Source organism: Anoplopoma fimbria, unplaced genomic scaffold (assembly GCF_027596085.1).
Source record: "Anoplopoma fimbria isolate UVic2021 breed Golden Eagle Sablefish unplaced genomic scaffold, Afim_UVic_2022 Un_contig_11453_pilon_pilon, whole genome shotgun sequence".
Classification (NCBI taxonomy): Eukaryota; Metazoa; Chordata; class Actinopteri; order Perciformes; family Anoplopomatidae; genus Anoplopoma; species Anoplopoma fimbria.
Genome location: NW_026550850.1, coordinates 1,671 through 21,764, shown reverse-complemented (window position 1 = coordinate 21,764; position 20,094 = coordinate 1,671). Strand labels below are relative to the sequence as shown.

Genomic DNA, 20,094 nt, shown 5'->3' with positions numbered 1-20,094 from the left:
TGTGTGTGGGGTGTGCGTGGTGGGGGGGGTATTGGAATGTCTCTGCGTCAGTGGAGATGGTGTCTCCAATGTTAGATCCACATGCTCAACAGGTACCTGACTCCACCCTGAACACACCTGTGGAGAGAGACAGGTACCTTACCCCACCCTGAACACACCTGTGGAGAGAGACAGGTACCTTACCCCACCCTGAACACACCTGTGGAGAGAGACAGGTACCTTACCCCACCCTGAACACACCTGTGGAGAGAGACAGGTACCTTACCCCACCCTGAACACACCTGTGGAGAGAGACAGGTACCTGAACACACCTGTGGAGAGAGACAGGTACCTGTATAGATAGACAGGTATTTACTGACCACAGTGAAGTTGGAGTTTGAGTTGAGCAGAACTTCAGAGGTTGAAGGCTGCAGCTCCAGACAGACCCCCCCTTCATGAAGAACCAGGAACACAGCTGCAGCCAGAGAGACAGGCATACAGTGAGACAGTCAGACAGACAGGCAGACAGACAGGCAGACAGACAGTCAGACAGACAGGCACCCACATGAGTCCACCTGTAAAGTCTGACATGTTACCCACCTAACAGGAAGTGCAGCACATTCAGATTTCCTGTCCACCCTCTGGTTGGAGCCTTCATGTCCGCCGATCCTGACCAACGTCACATGAGAGATTTCAAATTAAAAGTCTAAACGTGAACAATAAGACGCTCTGGGGACGTTCAGCAGTGGTTATATTATTATTATATCAGATTAGTCAGATTATATGATCAGATTATATTAATCAGATAATGTTGGTCAGATTATAACAGTCAGATTATATTGATCAGAGTATAACAGTATGTTAGAATAATACTCATCTGAAGTCATTTAAATAAAGATTAGAATCTTCAAAACCTTTAAACTAAACGTTGTCCAGTTTAAACGGACCGTCAGTTGTTTTTTAGTTGCTCAAGGAATTCAATTAAACTTTTACAAATCTCTGTTTACCTCTGATAATTATAGTCAGATTATAACAGTCAGATTATAATGATCATATTATAATGATCATATTATAATGAGGGCTGCACGGTGGTGTAGTGGTTAGCACTGTCGCCTCACAGCTAGAGGGGCCTGGGTTCATTTCCCGGGCTGGACAACCTTCTGTGTGGAGTTTGCATGTTCTCCCCGTGTCAGCGTGGGTTCTCTCCGGGTTCTCCGGCTTCCTCCCACAGTCCAAAGACATGCAACTAAGGTTCATTGAAGACTCTAAATTGCCCGTAGGTGTGAGTGTGAATGGTTGTCTGTCTCTATATGTCAGCCCTGCGACAGACTGGCGACCTGTCCAGGGTGTACCCTGCCTTCACCCATTGACAGCTGAGATCGGCTCCAGCACCCCTGCGACCCTTAACTGGATAAGCAGGTTACGGAGAATGAATGAATGAATGAATATTATAATGATCAGATCATATTATAATGATCATATTATAACAGTCAGATTATAATGATCATATTATAATGATCAGATTATAATGATCATATTATAATGATCAGATCATATTATAATGATCAGATTATAATGATCATATTATAATGATCTAAAGTAACAGATTCACTGAAGGTCTTTTATTTTGAAATCCGTCTGTGAAACAGATTGTTTTTAAATCATTTCAGTCGTTTTACAGCTATGATGGTTTAAACAGACCTGCCTCTGTGTGTGTGTGTGTGTGTGTGTGGGGGGGGGGGGGAGAGAGAAGAAAGACACTAAATCCAGTCCAATCAGAATGTGTCCCCGGGGATTTCGGCCAATCGGAGGTCTCATTGATTGTGTGTGCTTGAGGAATGTGAGGCGACCACCGAAGAAGAAAATAAACAGGAAAGTATTTCCTGTGGGTAGCAGAGGGGGGAGACCTTCTAGACGTTTTCAGCCAATCACAGCCTTGTGGCTTTAAAATGAGTTAAATCTGCCCTGAGTTTAGTCCTGCAGGACCACAGTGATGTCACTGATGATGTCACTAGTAGTAGACACTCTGACTCTCTAACCTCTGACTCTCTGTCTCTCTGACTCTATGACTCTATGACTCTCTGTCTCTCTGACTCTCTGACTCTATGACTCTATGACTCTCTGTCTCTCTGACTCTATGACTCTATGACTCTATGACTCTCTGTCTCTCTGTCTCTCTGACTCTATGACTCTATGACTCTATGACTCTCTGTCTCTCTGTCTCTCTGACTCTATGACTCTATGACTCTCTGTCTCTATGACTCTCTGTCTCTATGACTCTCTGTCTCTCTGACTCTACGAGTCGATGACTCTATGACTCTATGAGTCTATGAGTCTCTGAGTATCTGAGTCTCTGTCTCTCTGACTCTATGACTCTACGAGTCGATGACTCTATGACTCTATGAGTCTCTGAGTCTCTGAGTCTCTGACTCTCTGTCTCTCTGACTCTATGTCTCTATGACTCTCTGACTCTACGAGTCGATGACTCTATGACTCTATGACTCTCTGAGTCTCTGAGTCTCTGTCTCTCTGACTCTATGACTCTCTGACTCTACGAGTCTATGACTCTATGACTCTATGACTCTATGAGTCTATGAGTCTATGAGTCTCTGACTCTATGACTCTATGAGTCTCTGACTCTATGACTCTATGAGTCTCTGACTCTATGAGTCTCTGACTCTATGACTCTCCGTCATCAGTGTGAAGGTGTAGATGCCGTCTCTACAGGTGACTCACCTGTCCGTCACTTCTCCATGTTGAAGGTAGTTTCCTGTCTCCTGGTTGGTTCAGATCCGATGATTGACAGCTGTCAGTCACAGTGGGACGTCGGTGACCTCTGACCTTCAGAGAGAGAAAGATCTGCATCTTTATTTATTACAACAGACTTTGATTCATTATTGATTTTCATCTCCATCAGCTCGGTTTATTCATATCAATCTTTTTGTGTCGTTTTCTTCAATCGTTGTTGAAGTAAAATCAATAGAACTCACTTCCTGTAGGTGTTTCACAATAAAAGCTGTCAAGCAACCTAGAGCACATACTCCTTGTCTCTGACGTTTATTCTGAATAATGATAATAATAGTCATAATAATAAAATCATTACAAGAAGAAGAAGAATGACTGGTAATAACGGACATTGAACTGATTGTGTAGATTCTGAATGAAGCCAGTATTTGTACACAGTCGTACTTATACTGGCAAATACTTCTGCTGCGATATTTATGAGGTCAAAACAAAAACAAGTCAACTCGCAACGCAGACCAAGTGAAAGACTGAAAGATATTTACAAACCTTCTGATGCTGCTGCTCTTCTTCTTCTTCTTCTTCTTCTTCTTCTTCTTCTTCTTCTTCTTCTTCTTCTTCTTCTTCTTCTTCTTCTTCTTCTTCTTCTTCTTCTCTTCAGTCGGAGTTCATTCCAGACGGAGGACGAATGGAAACCAGCAGTCTGACTCAGAGGGGGGGGCAGAAGAGCGCCAACGTCTGTTTTCAATCTGTCTCTCTGTGGTTCGCCCCCCTCCCCCTCTGACAGGAAGTCAACCCAGTCCAACACACACACACACACACACACACACACACACACACACACACACACACACACACGACAGTAAAAGTGAGTGGAAATCTCACAAAAAGTCCTTTCAGTGTGTGTGTGTATGTGTATGTGTATGTGTGTGTGTGTGTGTGTGTGTGTGTGTATGTGTGTGTGTGTGTGTGTGTGTGTGTGTGTGTGTGTGTGTGTGTGTGTGTGTGTGTGTGTGTGTGTGTGTGTGTGTGTGTGTGTGTGTGTGTGTGTGTGTGTGTGTGTGTGTGTGTGTGTGTGTGTGTGTGTGTGTGTGTGTGTGTGTGTGTGTGTGTGTGTGTGTGTGTGTGTGTGTGTGTGTGTGTGTGTGTGTGTGTGTGTGTGTGTGTGTGTGTGTGTGTGTGTGTGTGTGTTTTGTGTGTGTGTGTGTGTGTGTGTGTGTTTTCAGGGTTTTTTTACGTTGAGAAACACACGTTGTTTGAACAATACGTTTGAGTCAAATATAAAATACTGGAAACAGGTTGAGGAGAACAAAGAAGAGTTCAGAGCCTCCTGTCAACAGTAAGCGTGTACTTTTACTCTACTGTGAGTACTTCAGGTTCAGGTTCAGGTTCAGGTTCTGGTTCTGGTTCTGGTTCTGGTTCTGGTTGAAATGGAAACAGGTGATCATGTGACTGAGAGACAGGTGAGTGTGAGGACACCTGGTGGACTAGTGGAGAACAACAACACAGACACAGCTGAGATGAATACCAGTGGGAAATATTAATAAATATCAGAAAATTATCCAAAAACATGACGAAAAATGGAGAAAAATAGAAATAAACTTGTGAAACATTTTAAATAGAAGAATAGACAATGATGATGTTCAAAAATGACCAGAACCTGAACCAGAACCAGAACCAGAACCTGAACCTGAACCTGAACCTGAACCTGAAGTACTCACAGTAGAGTAAAAGTACACGCTTACTGTTGACAGGAGGCTCTGAACTCTTCTTTGTTCTCCTCAACCTGTTTCCAGTATTTTATATTTGATGTATGTTTGTAATATTTAAATATTTAAATAAAGTTGGACAGATTGAAACCTGCAGAGTTCACAGGCTGAAAGTTTGAGAATGAAAACTCAAACTTATTGTTCAAACAAAGTCTGAGTCTGTTTTTCTCAACGTAAAAAAACCCTGAAAACACACACACACTCGCACACACACACACACACACACACACACACACACACACACACACACACACACACACACACACACACACACACACACACACACACACACACACACACACACACACACACACACACACACACACACACACACACACACACACACACACACACACACACACACACACACACACACTCGCACACACACACACACACACACACACACACACACACTCGCACACACACACACACACACACACACACACACACACACACACTCGCACACACACACACACACACACTCGCACACACACACACACACACACACACACACACACAGACACACACACACACACACACACACACACACACACACACACACACACACACACACACACACACACACACACACACACACACACACACACACACACACACACACACACACACACACACACACACACACACACACACACACACACACACACACACACACACACACACACACACACACACACACACACACACACACACACACACACACACACACACATACACACACACCTACATTCCGGCAGCAGGTTGAACCTGTTGAACGTTTCACTGTAAAAACATCGGCAGTAAAAACACCTGATCAGCTTCCTGACAGCTGATTGGTTCAGGTGGACAGGTGAGAGAGAGTACATGTGACGGTTCAGTGTTTATGAGTGCAGGTGGATCTGAAACAGGACGTTCAACATGTGAAGCAGAAAACTTTACATTTACCAACACACAACCAAGAGAAGACACAGACAGGTAACCAGGTAAAGACACAGACAGGTAACCAGGTAAAGAGTCAGACAGGTAACCAGGTAAAGAGTCAGACAGGTAACCAGGTAAAGAGTCAGACAGGTAACCAGGTAAAGAGTCAGACAGGTAACCAGGTAAAGAGTCAGACAGGTAACCAGTCAGACAAGTAAACAGGTAAACAGAAAATCAGGTGAACAGACAGACAGGTAACAGTCAGACAAGTAAACAGGTAAACAGAAAATCAGGTGAACAGACAGACAGGTAACATGTCAGACAGAGGACAAGCTAAAAAGCAGACAGGTGAACAGACAGACAGGTAACCAGGTGAACAGACAGACAGGTAAGGAAAGCAGAGCGACAGGAATCTCAGGTGTTCTTGGCGTTGAAGAACTCACCACAAAGTAAGAGCTGCTGTTTGTTAAAATCACGTCCTTCTTCTTCTTCTTTCTTCTTCTTCTTCTTCTTCTTCTTCTTCTTCTTCTTATTATTATTATTATTATTATTATTATTATTATTATTATTATTATTATTATTATTATTATTCCTTTTCTTCTTCTTCTTCTTCTTCTTCTTCTTCTTCTTCTTCTTATTATTATTATTATTATTATTATTATTTTCCTTCTTCTTCTTCTTATTATTATTATTATTATTATTATTATTATTTTCTTCTTCTTCTTATTCTTATTATTCTTCTTCTTCTTCTTCTTCTTCTTCTTCTTCTTCTTCTTCAGGAGTCTTTACTGTTTTTATTGCTATTTGCTATTTATAATACTTATTTTTGATCTTGTTTTTTTACTATGTCTCTTGTTTGCACTATACTCTCTGCTGCTGTAATCCTGTAAATTTCCTCCGCTGCAGGACTAATAAAGGATTATCTTATTTTATCTTCTCTTCTCTTCTCTTCTCTTCTCTTCTTCTTCTTCTTCTTCATTCTCTTTGTTGTTTAACACATGTTAATATTCATGTTTTCACTCTTTTTAAAGTCGAATTTCTTCTTTGTTTGCGAAATGTTATACTTCAAACGGTAACTAACTAACTAACTAACTAACTAACTAACTAACTAACTAACTAACTAACCTTTATGTATCGCCACAGAAACAAGTAAGTACTCAGGTATTGATGCAGAATATGTGAAGCAAAATATTGATTTATTTAACATAAGCCTCTATATGTCACAAAGTAGCATTAATTCAAACTTAAATATATTATATAAAATAAAGTTTTTAAACCTGTATAGTTTAAACCTGACTAGTTTTTAAACCCGACTAGTTCAAACCTGACTAGTTTTTAAACCCGACTAGTTCAAACCTGACTAGTTTTTAAACCTGACTAGTTCAAACCTGACTAGTTTTTAAACCCGACTAGTTCAAACCTGACTAGTTTTTAAACCTGACTAGTTCAAACCTGACTAGTTTTTAAACCCGACTAGTTCAAACCTGACTAGTTTTTAAACCTGACTAGTTTAAACCTGACTATTAATATTTGTTTGTTATAAACCTGACTAGGTCCTGACTAGTTTAAACCTGTGAAACAGTGAGAATATTAATATTTGTTTTCTGAACATGACCCGGTCCTGATCTCACTTAATGGACCTGAGACTGTGGGGGTCCCTGATTGGTCCGTGTCTCTGGTCCATGTGGGAAGCTCCTCCTGGTTTAGGTCACATGATCACTGTCTGTTCTCCTCCAGATGACTCCTCCCCCTCCGTCTCCACTTCCTGTCCCGAAGCCTCGCTCTCGTTACATGAGAGACAGTCTGAGCTCCGCCTCCTCTTTGGACAGGTGCACCTTTAAATAACACACACACACACACACACACACACACACACACACACACACACACACACACACAGTGACACACACACACACACACACACACACACAGTTACACACACACACACACACACACACACACACACACAGGTGCACACACACACACACACACACACACACACACACACACACACACACACACACACACACACACACACACACACACACACACACACACACACACACACACACACACACACACACACACACACACACACAGTGACACACACACACACACACACACACACACACACACACACACACACAGTGACACACACACACACACACACAACGTCAACGTGTTTGTTGGATTTAAACACAAACTTTGTGTTTCAGAGATGTGATCGGTGAAAATCTACAAACAGTTTTCTCTAATGGGGCTCACCTGAGCACAGGTACGCACACACACACACACACACATGCACACACACACACACACACATGCACACACACACACACACATGCACACACACACACACACACACACAGCACAGACACACACACACGCACAGTAGTGTTTGCATTAGGGACAATACATTGACTTACATTCATTTCCTGGAGGCTAACCCTAACCAAAACTAAACCTAACTTAACCTGACAACTTAAACGTAGACTTAAACCTGAACCTAGCCGTAAGCTAAACCTAAAACCTAAACCTAAACCTAAACCTAAACCTAAACCTAACCTAATCTGATCTGGTCTGTCTGAAACCTCCTCAGTTTATTTTTAGAGCTGACGTGTTGCAGCCGGTTTTCAGTCCTGTCAGTTGAACCGGTTTCTTCCTGTTGTTGGTGGAGTCAGCAGACTGATGATCGTCTTAAACCAGTTTGTCTTCTTACTGGTGGAGAGAGAATCTGAGCTGAAGGGGAAGATGAAGATTAGATTCAGCTGTTTCAGTTTCAGAAAACAGATTCCTTCACTTGTTTTAACGAAAAAAGTGTTTAAGAACTCATCATAGAAAAAATAATATGTATGGACATACATACATACATACAGCGGGTAAAATAAGTATTGAACACTTCACCATTTTTCTCAGTAAATATATTTCTAAAGGTGCTATTGACATGAAATTTTCACCAGATGTCGGTAACAACCCAAGTAATCCATACATACAAAGAAAACCAAACAAATAAGTTCACAAATTAAGTTATGTGTAATAAAATGGCATGACACAGGGAAAAAGTATTGAACACGCTTACTGAAATGTATTTAATACTTGGTACAGAAGCCTTTGTTGGTGATGACAGCTTCAAGACGCCTCCTGTATGGAGAAACTAGTGGCATGCATTGCTCAGGTGTGATTTTGGCCCATTCTTCCACACAAACAGTCTTCAAATATTGAAGGTTCCGTGGGCCTCTTCTATGAACTCTGATCTTTAGTTATTTCCATAGATTTTCTATTGGATTCAAGTCAGGTGATTGGCTGGGCCATTCTAGCAGCTTTATTTTCTTTCTCTGAAACCAGTGGAGAGTTTCCTTGGCTGTGTGTTTGGGGTCATTGTCTTGCTGAAATGTCCACCCTCGTTTCATCTTCATCATCCTGCTAGATGGCAGCAGATTTTTATCAAGAATTCTCGGTACATTTTTCCATTCATCCTTCCTTCAATTATATGAAGTTTGCCAGTGCCGTATGCTGAAAAACAGCCCCACACCATGATGTTCCCACCTCCAAACTTCACTGTTGGTATGGTGTTTTTGGGGTGATGTGCAGTGCCATTTGACCTCCAAACATGGTGTGTATTATGGCATCCAAAGAGTTCAATGTTGGTCTCATCTGACCAGACTATATTCTCCCAGTATTTCACAGGCTTAATGTTGTGCAGCAAACTTTAAACAAGCTTCAACATGCTTTTTCTTCAGCAATGGAGTCTTGCGTGGTGAGCGTGCATACAGGCCACGGCGGTTGATGCATTACTTATTGTTTTCTTTGAAACAATTGTACCTGCTGATTCCAGGTCTTTCTGAAGCTCTCCACAAGTGGTCCTTGGCTCTTGGACAACTCTTCTGATAATTCTTTTCACTCCTCTGTCAGAAACCTTGCGAGGAGCACCTGGTCGTGGCCGGTTTATGGTGAAATGATGTTCTTTCCACTTCCGGATTATGGCCCCAACAGTGCTCAGTGGAACATTCAGAAGTTTAGAAATCCTTCTGTAACCAATGCCATCAGTATGTTTTGCAACAATAAGGTTGCAAAGGTCTTGAGAGAGCTCTTTGCTTTTACCCATCATGAGATGTTTCTGGTGTGACACCTTGGTAATGAGACACCTTTTTGGAGGCCATCAGTTGGGACTGAACCAGCTGATATTAATTTGCACTGACAAGGGGCAGGATTGATTTCTAATTACTGATAGATTTCAGCTGGTGTCTTGGCTTCCCATGCCTTTTTGCACCTCCCTTTTTCCCTGTGTCATTCCATTTTATTATAGATAACTTAATTTCTGAACTTATTTGTTTGGTTTTCTTCGTATGTATGGATTACTTGGGTTGTTACTGACATCTGGTGAAAATTTCATGTCAATAGCACCTTTAGAAATATATTTACTGAGAATGTGTTCAATACTTATTTTACCCGCTGTATATATATATATATATATATATATATATATATATATATATATATATATATATATATATATATACATATATATGTGTGTGTATATACATTACTCCATTAAAAACTCACTCTTGTTCCTTCTTCTTCATGAACACGTTTGTTTTGACTCAGAAATAGGGATTAATCCGCCACTGAAAATAATCCCAAAGAAATCACTGTTTTCAGTAGGAACCAACGGACCAGAGACAGGAAGTGGGACAGTGTTAAGGGTCGGACCAGCATGTTGTTGGTTTGAATTTATGATATGAGATTTGATGATGATGATGATGAGAAAAACATGATAAAGCATCAGACAGACAGTAGAAGAAGTCACTCCTGTTGAATAAAACTGTATTTGTAGTTTTTCAGAGTTTGATCAGCATCTAGTGGATGTTAGAGGAACTACAGCTGGACAGAAAGGTGTTTGTTTGATTGACAGGTGTCCAGCCTATCAGCTGATGTCTGATGATGATGTCACTGTGTCCTCCTCCTCAGGTGAAGGAGCTCCTCCTCTTCCTTCTCTCGGTGGGTCGGGCCGCGGAGCTGTCTTCCCGACTTTGGCCGGCGTTACTGACATGATCGCCAGCAGCATCCCCTCATTGGCTGGATTTGCCGCCTCCATTGGAGGCCAGGCCCCCAGTTCCCCCACTCCCTCAGCCCCTCCCTCCATAGACAGCGTGGCTAACAGCATCGCCAGCCACATACCTAGCTTAGCAGGAACTGCTAGCGCTGTGGCTAACCCTGCTGCTGCGTTAAACTCCGCCTCCAACAGCGCACCTGTACCTGCTGCTAACACTGTTAGCTTAGAAAGCATCATTAGCTCATTAGCTAACATACCCAGTTTAGCGGTAATTGTTAGCAGTGTGGCTAATCCTGCTGTCAGCTCCATGAGCACATCAGCCCACCCCCCCTCACTGCCGAGGGGCGGAGCCTCCCACACAGGTACAGCCATCAGCCAATCAAACGGAGGCATTGTTGTTTCTATGAGTTGCATTCTAGCAGCTCGTCAAAATAAAAGTCTTTCATGTATTTTTTTTTTTGGGGGGGGGCATTTCTGAAGAGTAAAGCTCTCATTGGCTGACCAGCTGAAGGGTAACAGAAGCTCTCCCTCCTGATTGGCCGAGCAACGTGCTCTCTGTTTGTGTCCAGATGTTGGAGCGTTGTCACAGCTGGTGATGTCAGCGCTGGACCAGAACACAGGATTCTCATTACCTCCACTAGAGGGAGCAGCCGAGCCGGCAGAGGACGGCACTGAAGGAGGTAAACCTGTTTGTGTGGGTCCTCCTGGTCCTCCTGGTCCTCCTGGTCCTACTGGTCTTTCTGGTCCTCCTGGTCCTCCTGGACCTTCTGGTCCTCCTGGTCCTCCTGGTCCTACTGGTCTTTCTGGTCCTTCTGGTCCTCCTGGACCTTCTGGTCCTCCTGGTCCTCCTGGTCCATCTGATCCTTCTGGTCCTCCTAGTCCTCCTGGTCCTTCTGGACCTTCTGGTCCTCCTGGTCCTCCTGGTCCATCTGGTCCTCCTGGTCCTTCTGGACCTTCTGGTCCTCCTGGTCCTCCTGGTCCATCTGATCCTCCTGGTCCTCCTGGTCCTCCTGGTCCATCTGATCCTCCTGGTCCTCCTGGTCCTTCTGGTCCTTCTGGTCCTCCTTGTCCTCCTGGTCTTTCTGGTCCTCCTGGTCTTTGGGGTCCTTCTGGTCCTTCTGGTCCTTCTGGTCTTTCTGGTCTTTCTCCTCCTGGTCCTCCTACCAGTCTGATTCTTCTTTGTTTGTTCTGTTTGCAGTCTGTAAACGTTCTCCTCACACCATCAAAGAAGAAAGCCCGTACGTCACCATGTTGGCGTGTTGGGCGAGCCAAGACGAAGCTGACACCGACTCATCCAATGAGGAGGAGGATACCGGAGCTAGCCCCGCCCCTCTGGAGCTGAAGGACCAATGGAAGGAGATCCTGCTTCTAACCCGTCCTCTAATACCAAAGAGTATGCACACAGTACTACAGTAACTACTAGTAACACCACTAAACCGCGTCCTGTGTGGCTCTTAATCATGTTTTATGTTTTTCCCCGTAGCCGCCCGTCCAACCCTTCAGGGCGTCTGGTCCCCAGCAGGCCGGCCCCGCCCCTCCGCATCCTCAGGGCCAATCAGGGAAGCCTCTGAAACAGAAGATTCCCAGGTACACAAACACAACATCTGTCTCAATCCCAGGATGCATTTCATCCTCTGTGTGAAAAAAGAACTGAAGGCCGAGGTCGAGTGGTGTAAACAGGTAACAGGTGTAAACAGGTGTAAACAGGTAACAGGTGTAAATAGGTGTAAACAGATGTAAACAGGTGTAAACAGGTGTAAACAAGTGTAAACAGGTGTAAACAGGTGTTAACTGGTGTAAACAGGTGTCAACAAGTGTACACAGGTGTAAACAGTTGTAAACAGGTGTCAACAAGTGTACACAGGTGTAAACAGTTGCAAACAAGTGTAAACAGGTGTAAACAGGTGTTAACTGGTGTAAACAGGTGTAAACAGGTGTCAACAAGTGTACACAGGTGTAAACAGTTGCAAACAAGTGTAAACAGGTATAAACAGGTGTAAAAAAGTGTAAACAGATGTAAACAGGTGTAAACTGGTGTAAACTGGTGTAAACTGGTGTAAACCGATTTAAACTGGTGTAAACAGGTGTAAACAAGTGTAAACAGGTAACTGGTGTAAACAGGTGTAAACTGGTGTAAACTGTTTCCACTGTTGTCCCAGTTTGTTGGACTGCGTCTTCCTGTTCTCACCAGTTCGTCTTTACAAAATCAATTTCCCAGAATGCAACTCAGGCTTTGGGCTGTCTGAGTGAAGACCTTCTGTTTGTCCTGCAGAGCGGCAACAATCCGAGTGTCCCGGAAGAAAGGAGGAAGTGGAACCTCAACGACACAGAACGCCGTGGTGAGAACCAGCTGGCTGGACGTCTGGAAGGGATTCAGGTAACTTCATCTTCATCACCATCATCATCTTCATCATCATCATCATCATCATCATCATCACCATCATCATCATCATCATCATCATCATCATCTTCATCACCTTCATCATCATCACCTTCATGATGATGGTGATGGTGATGAAGATGAACACATGACTTGTTTTCTTTCTCTAACAGACATAATGTTTTATGGGCGACGTTGGACGGTCAGCTGATGTCTCTGTGGAAAAAACGCTCAGTATGTCTCTACCTGTTTCTCTGTCTCTCTGTCTGTGTTTCTCTGTCTGTCTGTCTGTCTGTCTGTCTGTCTGTCTCTCTGTCTCTCTGTCTGTCTCTCTGTCTCTCTGTCTCTCTGTCTCTCTGCCTGTCTGCCTGTCTGTTTGTCTGTCTGTCTCTCTGTCTTTCTGTCTGTCTCTCTGTCTGTCTGTCTGTCTGTCTGTCCCTCTCTCTCTATGTCCGTTTGTCTGTCTGTCTGTCTGTCTGTCTGTCTGTCTGTCTGTCTGTCTGTCTGTCTGTCTGTCTGTCTGTCTCTCTGTCTGTCTCTCTGTCTGCCTGTCTGTCTCTACAGTGATGCTTGTCTCTCTCTGTGGATCAGAACCGGTTCAGTGAGGTCCTCTTTCACGTCTCCAGCATCACCAACGTGAAGAAACAGGACAAAGGAAGATTCTCTGTTTACTTCAAGAAGAAGCACTATGACTTCATGGCTCATAATGAGGGTAAGAATACTGGGCTCTACTGGACTCTACTGGACTCTACTGGACTCTACTGGACTCTACTGGGCTCTACTGGACTCTACTGGACTTGACTGACCTGTTCTCTACTGGACTCTACTGACCTGTTCTCTACTGGACCCAGCTCCGGTGTGTCTTCAGCTGGTTTCAGGATGTAGATATGAGCTCCGGACCAGAGTGAGAACGTGGAATCAGTAGAGTTTGAACCCTGGATCAGTAGAGTTTGAACCCTGGATCAGTAGAGTTTGAACCCTGGATCAGTAGAGTTTGAACCCTGGATCAGTAGAGTTTGAACCCTGGAGCAGTAGAGTTTGAACCCTGGATCAGTAGAGTTTGAACCCTGGATCAGTAGAGTGTGGTCTTTTTCTTCCAGGTCTAACTTTAGAATCAGCTGTAAACAGGACTTAGGTGATTGGGGAGGTTGAGGAAACAGGTGATGACGTTTTAAAGTGTCCTTCTTGTATTTTACGACTCTCAGAGGTTCAGAAAGGTTGGGTCACGTCTCTGCTAGCAACCCGAGGCCAGCCAAGCCCCTCCCCCCCAGAGCTCCACGGATCAATCACCATCAAGGACCCGCGGAGCCGGGCCTACGCCGCCATCTGGGGTCACGACCTCTGGATTTACCCCAACAAGGAGAGCTTCCAGCTGGGCATCGCCTCCTGCTCCGTCCCCCTGAACGTGGCCACGGTGAAATCTACAGGGAAACACTCTTTTACCCTCATCACTCCATACAGGAGCTTCAAGTATGTATGTGGTCTGTCTGACCACCTGTCCGTCTGTCTTAACACCTGTCTGTCTGACTACCTGTATGTCTGTCTGAACACCTGTCGGTCTGACTACCTGTCTCACTGCTGCTGTCCTTTGGTAAGTTCATAATGGGTCCTAATGTTCTTTCTCTTTCTCCTCCCTCTTTTCCCCTCTTTGGCCCCGCCCTCTGTGCCTCCGTGGCCCCGCCCCCTCCCGCAGTCTGTCTGTTGATTCGTCGAAGGAGCTCTCCGTGTGGTTGGACAGCCTGTCCTCCTTCATTCACAGCGCTCTGTCCAGCAGCCATGTGGCGCTGCGTATCTGGGAAAACCCCGACAACAAAGTGTGCGGTGACTGCGGCTCGGCCAATCCTGAGTGGGCGTCGGTCAACCTGCTGCTGGTCATCTGTCAGGCCTGTGCAGGTACGATCACATGACATACGTTACAGCTAACTACCACACAGCAGCTGGAGGTCAGACGTCAGAGGTCAAAGGTCAAAGGTCAGAGGTCACCTCTGACCTTCTACCTCTGACCTCTGACCTTTGACCTTTGACCTCTGACGTCTGACCTCCAGCTGCTGTGTGGTAGTTAGCTGATGTTGGATGGACAACCTTCAGACTGCTGCTTCTGTGCAACATTATCAGTTATTGTGATGTCAAATACACCGATATGCAGATGATACACAACTGTTCTACCCTGCACGCTGCAGACGTTTTGTCTGATAGCAAATAAAAACCTTCAGGGAACTGGTCCGAGTTCACTACTGTGAATAAACTCTGGATTCTCTTTGATGGAAACTAACCTGCTAACAAACTGAGACTCTTTAGCTCAAAATGTTAAGACGTACCTGAACGCACCTGAAAAAGACTTGGTCAAAGCAGGCCAGCCTTGAATTGTAATAAATTAAATGAGAAACATGAGGGAGCCAGAAGTCATCCTAAAGAAGTTCATGAGAAAAATGATATGTCTTTAGATGACCTGCCTTCCAAACCACCACAGGTACCAATGTGTAGAATGCTGGAATGCTAATGTTGCTAGCATGGAATGTTAACTGTGTCTGTTCTCAGGTCAGCATCGAGCTCTGGGAAGCAACCTGTCGAAGGTACGCAGCCTGATGATGGACAAGAAGATCTGGACTGAACCACTCATACAGGTGAGAGGGGGGACTGAACCACTCGTACGGGTGAGAGGGGGGGCTGAACCAGTCGTACAGGTAATAGAGGGGACTGAATAGGTTCGTTCGAGTTGACTGCGCCTCGCCTCGAAAGTGGACGAGAGCAGGCGGCAGCAGCAGGGGGCGTTGAAAAAAACTGCGATCAAGTTGAACGAACAGTTTTCAGCCTTCAATGAAAACAAAGGAAGTCATTGAAATGTTTACATCCTGTTTGTTACATTTGTAGGCTACCTGTAGTTTCAGACTATGTCTGGGTAACCCTAACCCTAACCCTGAAAAAATGTTGACATCAAGTTGGAATTAGGCTTTCTCAATAAATATCTTTATTTAGAGATACTAAATAAATAACCTTATATATTATGATAATAATAATAATTATTATTATTATTATTAGAGGGGACTGTATCACTTATACAGGTGATAGAGGGGACTGAACCACTTATACAGGTGATAGAGGGGACTGAACCACTTATACAGGTGATGGGGGAACTGAACCACTTATACAGGTGATAGAACCACTTATACAGGTGATGGGGGGACTGAACCACTTATACAGGTGATGGGGGGACTGAACCACTTATACAGGTGATGGGGGAACTGAACCACTTATACAGGTGATAGAGGGGACTGAACCACTTATACAGGTGATGGGGGGACTGAACCACTTATACAGGTGATGGGGGGACTGAACCACTTATACAGGTGATGGGGGGACTGAACCACTTATACAGGTGATGGGGGGACTGAACCACTTATACAGGTGATGGGGGGACTGAACCACTTATACAGGTGATGGGGGGACTGAACCACTTATACAGGTGATGGACTGAGCCAGTCTCACAGATTAACCCTTTAACACCTTTCCCTCCCAGCTGTTTGTTACCCACGGTAACCGGCTGGCCAACCAGGTGTGGGCTCCGGCAGTGCCGGCGGCGGATCAGTTGAGTCCGGGGTCGTCTGACGAAGAGAGGTCAAAGTTCATCCAGGATAAATACAGCAGGGGCGTCTACAGACGAGTCCACGCTCTGACCTCCTCACGCTCTCTGATGGATCAGGTCTGACCCAATAAGACTCAAGACATGAAGTACAGCATGTGATGTAGAAGTACAAGAGTACAAATACTATAAAAACTATGTGTACACCTCATATTACCTTTAGCTGTTAAGCAGCAACATGGCCGAGGATAGGAAGGAGTCCGTCCAGGTGTGTGATGATGTGTGTGTGTGTGTGTGTGTGTGTGTGTGTGTGTGTGTGTGTGTGTGTGTGTGTGTGTGTGTGTGTGTGTGTGTTTCAGAGGCTGCGTCAGGTGGTTTGTGGAGACGACGTAGAAGAAACGATGTCTCTGATCTGTTCAGGAGCAAAGGTCTGGATTAACTCACCTGTTCTCTCATACACACACTCTCTCACACACACACACACACACACACACACACACACACACACACACACACACACACACACACACACACACACACACACACACACACACACACACAAATACACACACTCTCACACACACACACACACACACACACACACACGCACACACACACACACACTCACACACACACACACACACACACACACAACACACACACACACACACACACACACACACACACACACACACACACACACACACACACACACACACACACACACACACACACACACACACACACACATACACATGTTGATGCTGAGTCACCATGAGGAGTGTCACATGACACACAGGTAAATCACAGGTGTGTTGATGTCCTGTATCTGACCGAGGTTACCTGTGCAGGTGTGTCAGACGGACCCTCAGAGCCCCTCCCCCATCCTGCTGGCTGAGAGGGCCGGTCAGGCTCTGCAGACCGAGCTGCTCCGCCTCAACGAGTACACAGGTAACACACACACACACACACACACACACACACACACACACACACACACACACACACACACACACACACACACACACACACACACACACACACACACACACACAGGTAACACACACACAGGTAACACACACACGTAGAAGTTAGTATATCAGTATGAGTGGTATGTGAGTATGTGAGTATGTGAGGATGTGAGGATGTGAGTATAAATAGTATGTGAGTATAGGATGTGAGGATAGTATAAATAGTATGTGAGTATGTGAGGATGTGATGTGAGTATAAATAGTATGTGAGTATGTGAGGATGTGAGTATGTGAGTATGAGAAGTATGTTAGTTCTAGTAGTTTAATGAACTCACCTGGATTTGGTTCTTTATGCAAATCATTTTTCTTGTTTTCATTAGATGTCCCACCTTTCCTGTCCCAGAGACCTGACTCCGCCCCCTCAGGTAGGATACATACACTAATAGTAATATTACTAATATAACAAAGACTGCAAGTGTGAAAAATGATGAACAACAACCGTGTGTGTGTCTGTGTGTGTGTTTCACCTGTGTGTGTGTGTGTGTGTGTGTGTGTGTGTGTGTGTGTGTGTGTGTGTGTGTGTGTGTGTGTGTGTGTGTGTGTGTGTGTGTGTGTTACCTGTGTGCAGGTGAGGAAGAGGAGGAGCTTCACGGTAAACTAGAGGAAGATCGTTTCCTGTTCTCGTTAGAAAACGACTCTGCAGCGTGTGACGTTCTCGACCTGAGAGAAGTTCTGTCTGTGTTCCTCAGAGACGGGTAAATACTACTGATACACGATACTAGTACACTACTAATACTACTGATACATGATACTAGTACACTACTAATACTACTGATACATGATACTAGTACACTACTAATACTACTGATACATGATACTAGTACACTACTAATACTACTGATACATGATACTAGTACACTACTAATACTACTGATACATGATACTATCCATCCATCCATCCATTTCCTTCCGCTTATCCGGGGCCGGGTCGCGGGGGCAGCAAGCTAAGGAGGGTCCTCCAGACGTCCTTCTCCCCAGCAACACTTTCCAGCTCCTCCTGGGGAACCCCGAGGCGTTCCCAGGCCAGACGAGATATATAATCTCTCCAGCGTGTTCTGGGTCTACCCCGGGGCCTCTTACCAGTTGGACGTGCCTGGAAAACCTCTAAAGGGAGGCGTCCAGGAGGCATCCTGATCAGATGCCCGAGCCACCTCAGCTGGCCCCTTTCGACGCAAAGGAGCAGCGGCTCTACTCCGAGCTCCCTCCGGATGTCTGAGCTCCTCACCCTCTCTCTAAGGCTGAGCCCAGCCACCCTACGAAGGAAGCTCATTTCGGCCGCTTGTATTCGCAATCTCATTCTTTCGGTCACTACCCAAAGCTCATGACCATAGGTGAGGGTTGGAACGTAGATGGACTGGTAAATCGAGAGCTTTGCCTTTCGGCTCAGCTCCTTCTTCACCAAAACGGTCCGGTACAACGCCCGCATTACTGCTGACGCTGCACCGAACCGCCTGTCCATCTCCCGCTCCATTTTACCCTCACTCGTGAATAAGATCCCGAGATACTTGAACTCCTCGCTTGGGGCAGTGACTCACTCCCAACCCAGAGGGTGCAATCCACCGTTTTCCGGAAGAGAACCATGGCCTCAGACTTGGAGGTACTGACTCTCATCCCGACCGCTTCACACTCGGCTGTGAACCGCCCAGTGCGTGCTGAAGGTCACGTTCTGAAGAAGCCAACAGAACCACATCATCTGCAAAAAGCAGGGATGCGATTCTGAGGTCCCCAAACCGGAAACTCTCCTCCCCGGCTGCGCCTTGAAATCCTTTCCATGAAAATCACAAACAGGATTGGTGACAATGGGCAGCCCTGGCGGAGGCCAACACGCACTGGGAACAAGCTCGACTTTGTGCCGAGTATCCGGACACAGCTCTCACTTTGGTCATACAAGGACCGAATGGCTCGTAGTAACGAACCAGGTACCCCATATTCCCGCAGTACCCCCACAGGACTCCCCGAGGGACACGGTCGAAGGCCTTCTCCAAGTCCACAAAACACATGTAGTCTGGATGAGCAAACTCCCATGCACCCTCCAACAGACCTGCAAGGGTAAAGAGTTGGTCCGCTGTTCCACGTCCAGGACGGAATCCGCATTGCTCCTCCTGGATCTGAGGTTCAACAATCGGACGGAGCCTCCTTTCCAGCACCCTGGAGTAAACTTTCCCGGGGAGGCTGAGCAGTGTGATGCCCCTATAATTGGAGCACACTCTCCGGTCCCCCTTTTTGAAAATGGGAACCACCACCCCGGTCTGCCACTCCACAGGCACTGTACCCGACTTCCACGCGACAGTGAAGAGACGTGTCAACCAAGACAGCCCAACAATGTCCAGAGCCTTTAGCATCTCCGGTCGAATCTCATCCACTCCTGGCGCTTTGCCGCTGAAGAGCTTCTTAACTACCTCAACGACCTCCGCCAGGCATATGGACGAGACTTCCCCTGAGTCTTCAGACTCTGCCTCTTCCACAGAGGACGTGTTGGTCGGGTTCAGGAGTTCCTCAAAGTGTTCTTTCCACCGCTCGACAATATCCCCAGTCCGGGTCTGCAGTTCTCACCCCTGCTGAGCACAGCCTGAGAAAAGCCCTGTTTCCCCTTTCTGAGTCGTCTCACGGTTTGCCAGAACTTCCTTGAGGCCATTCGA

The 20,094-nt window shown here is 45.4% G+C and overlaps 1 long non-coding RNA gene and 1 pseudogene across 1 annotated transcript; one reads left to right on the top strand and one right to left on the bottom strand.

The window, feature by feature from the left end:
• Positions 1–334: 334 nt before the first annotated feature.
• On the bottom strand, positions 335–3,408 carry LOC129115278 (uncharacterized). Its single transcript, XR_008532965.1, has 4 exons — positions 3,271–3,408; positions 2,716–2,820; positions 580–648; positions 335–454 (listed from the first exon to the last, which is right to left on the bottom strand). It is a non-coding gene; the product is annotated as an uncharacterized LOC129115278 (long non-coding RNA).
• A 3,740-nt stretch (positions 3,409–7,148) lies between these two features.
• LOC129115277 (arf-GAP with Rho-GAP domain, ANK repeat and PH domain-containing protein 1-like) lies at positions 7,149–18,150 on the top strand (annotated as a pseudogene).
• The last annotated feature ends 1,944 nt before the right edge of the window (positions 18,151–20,094 follow it).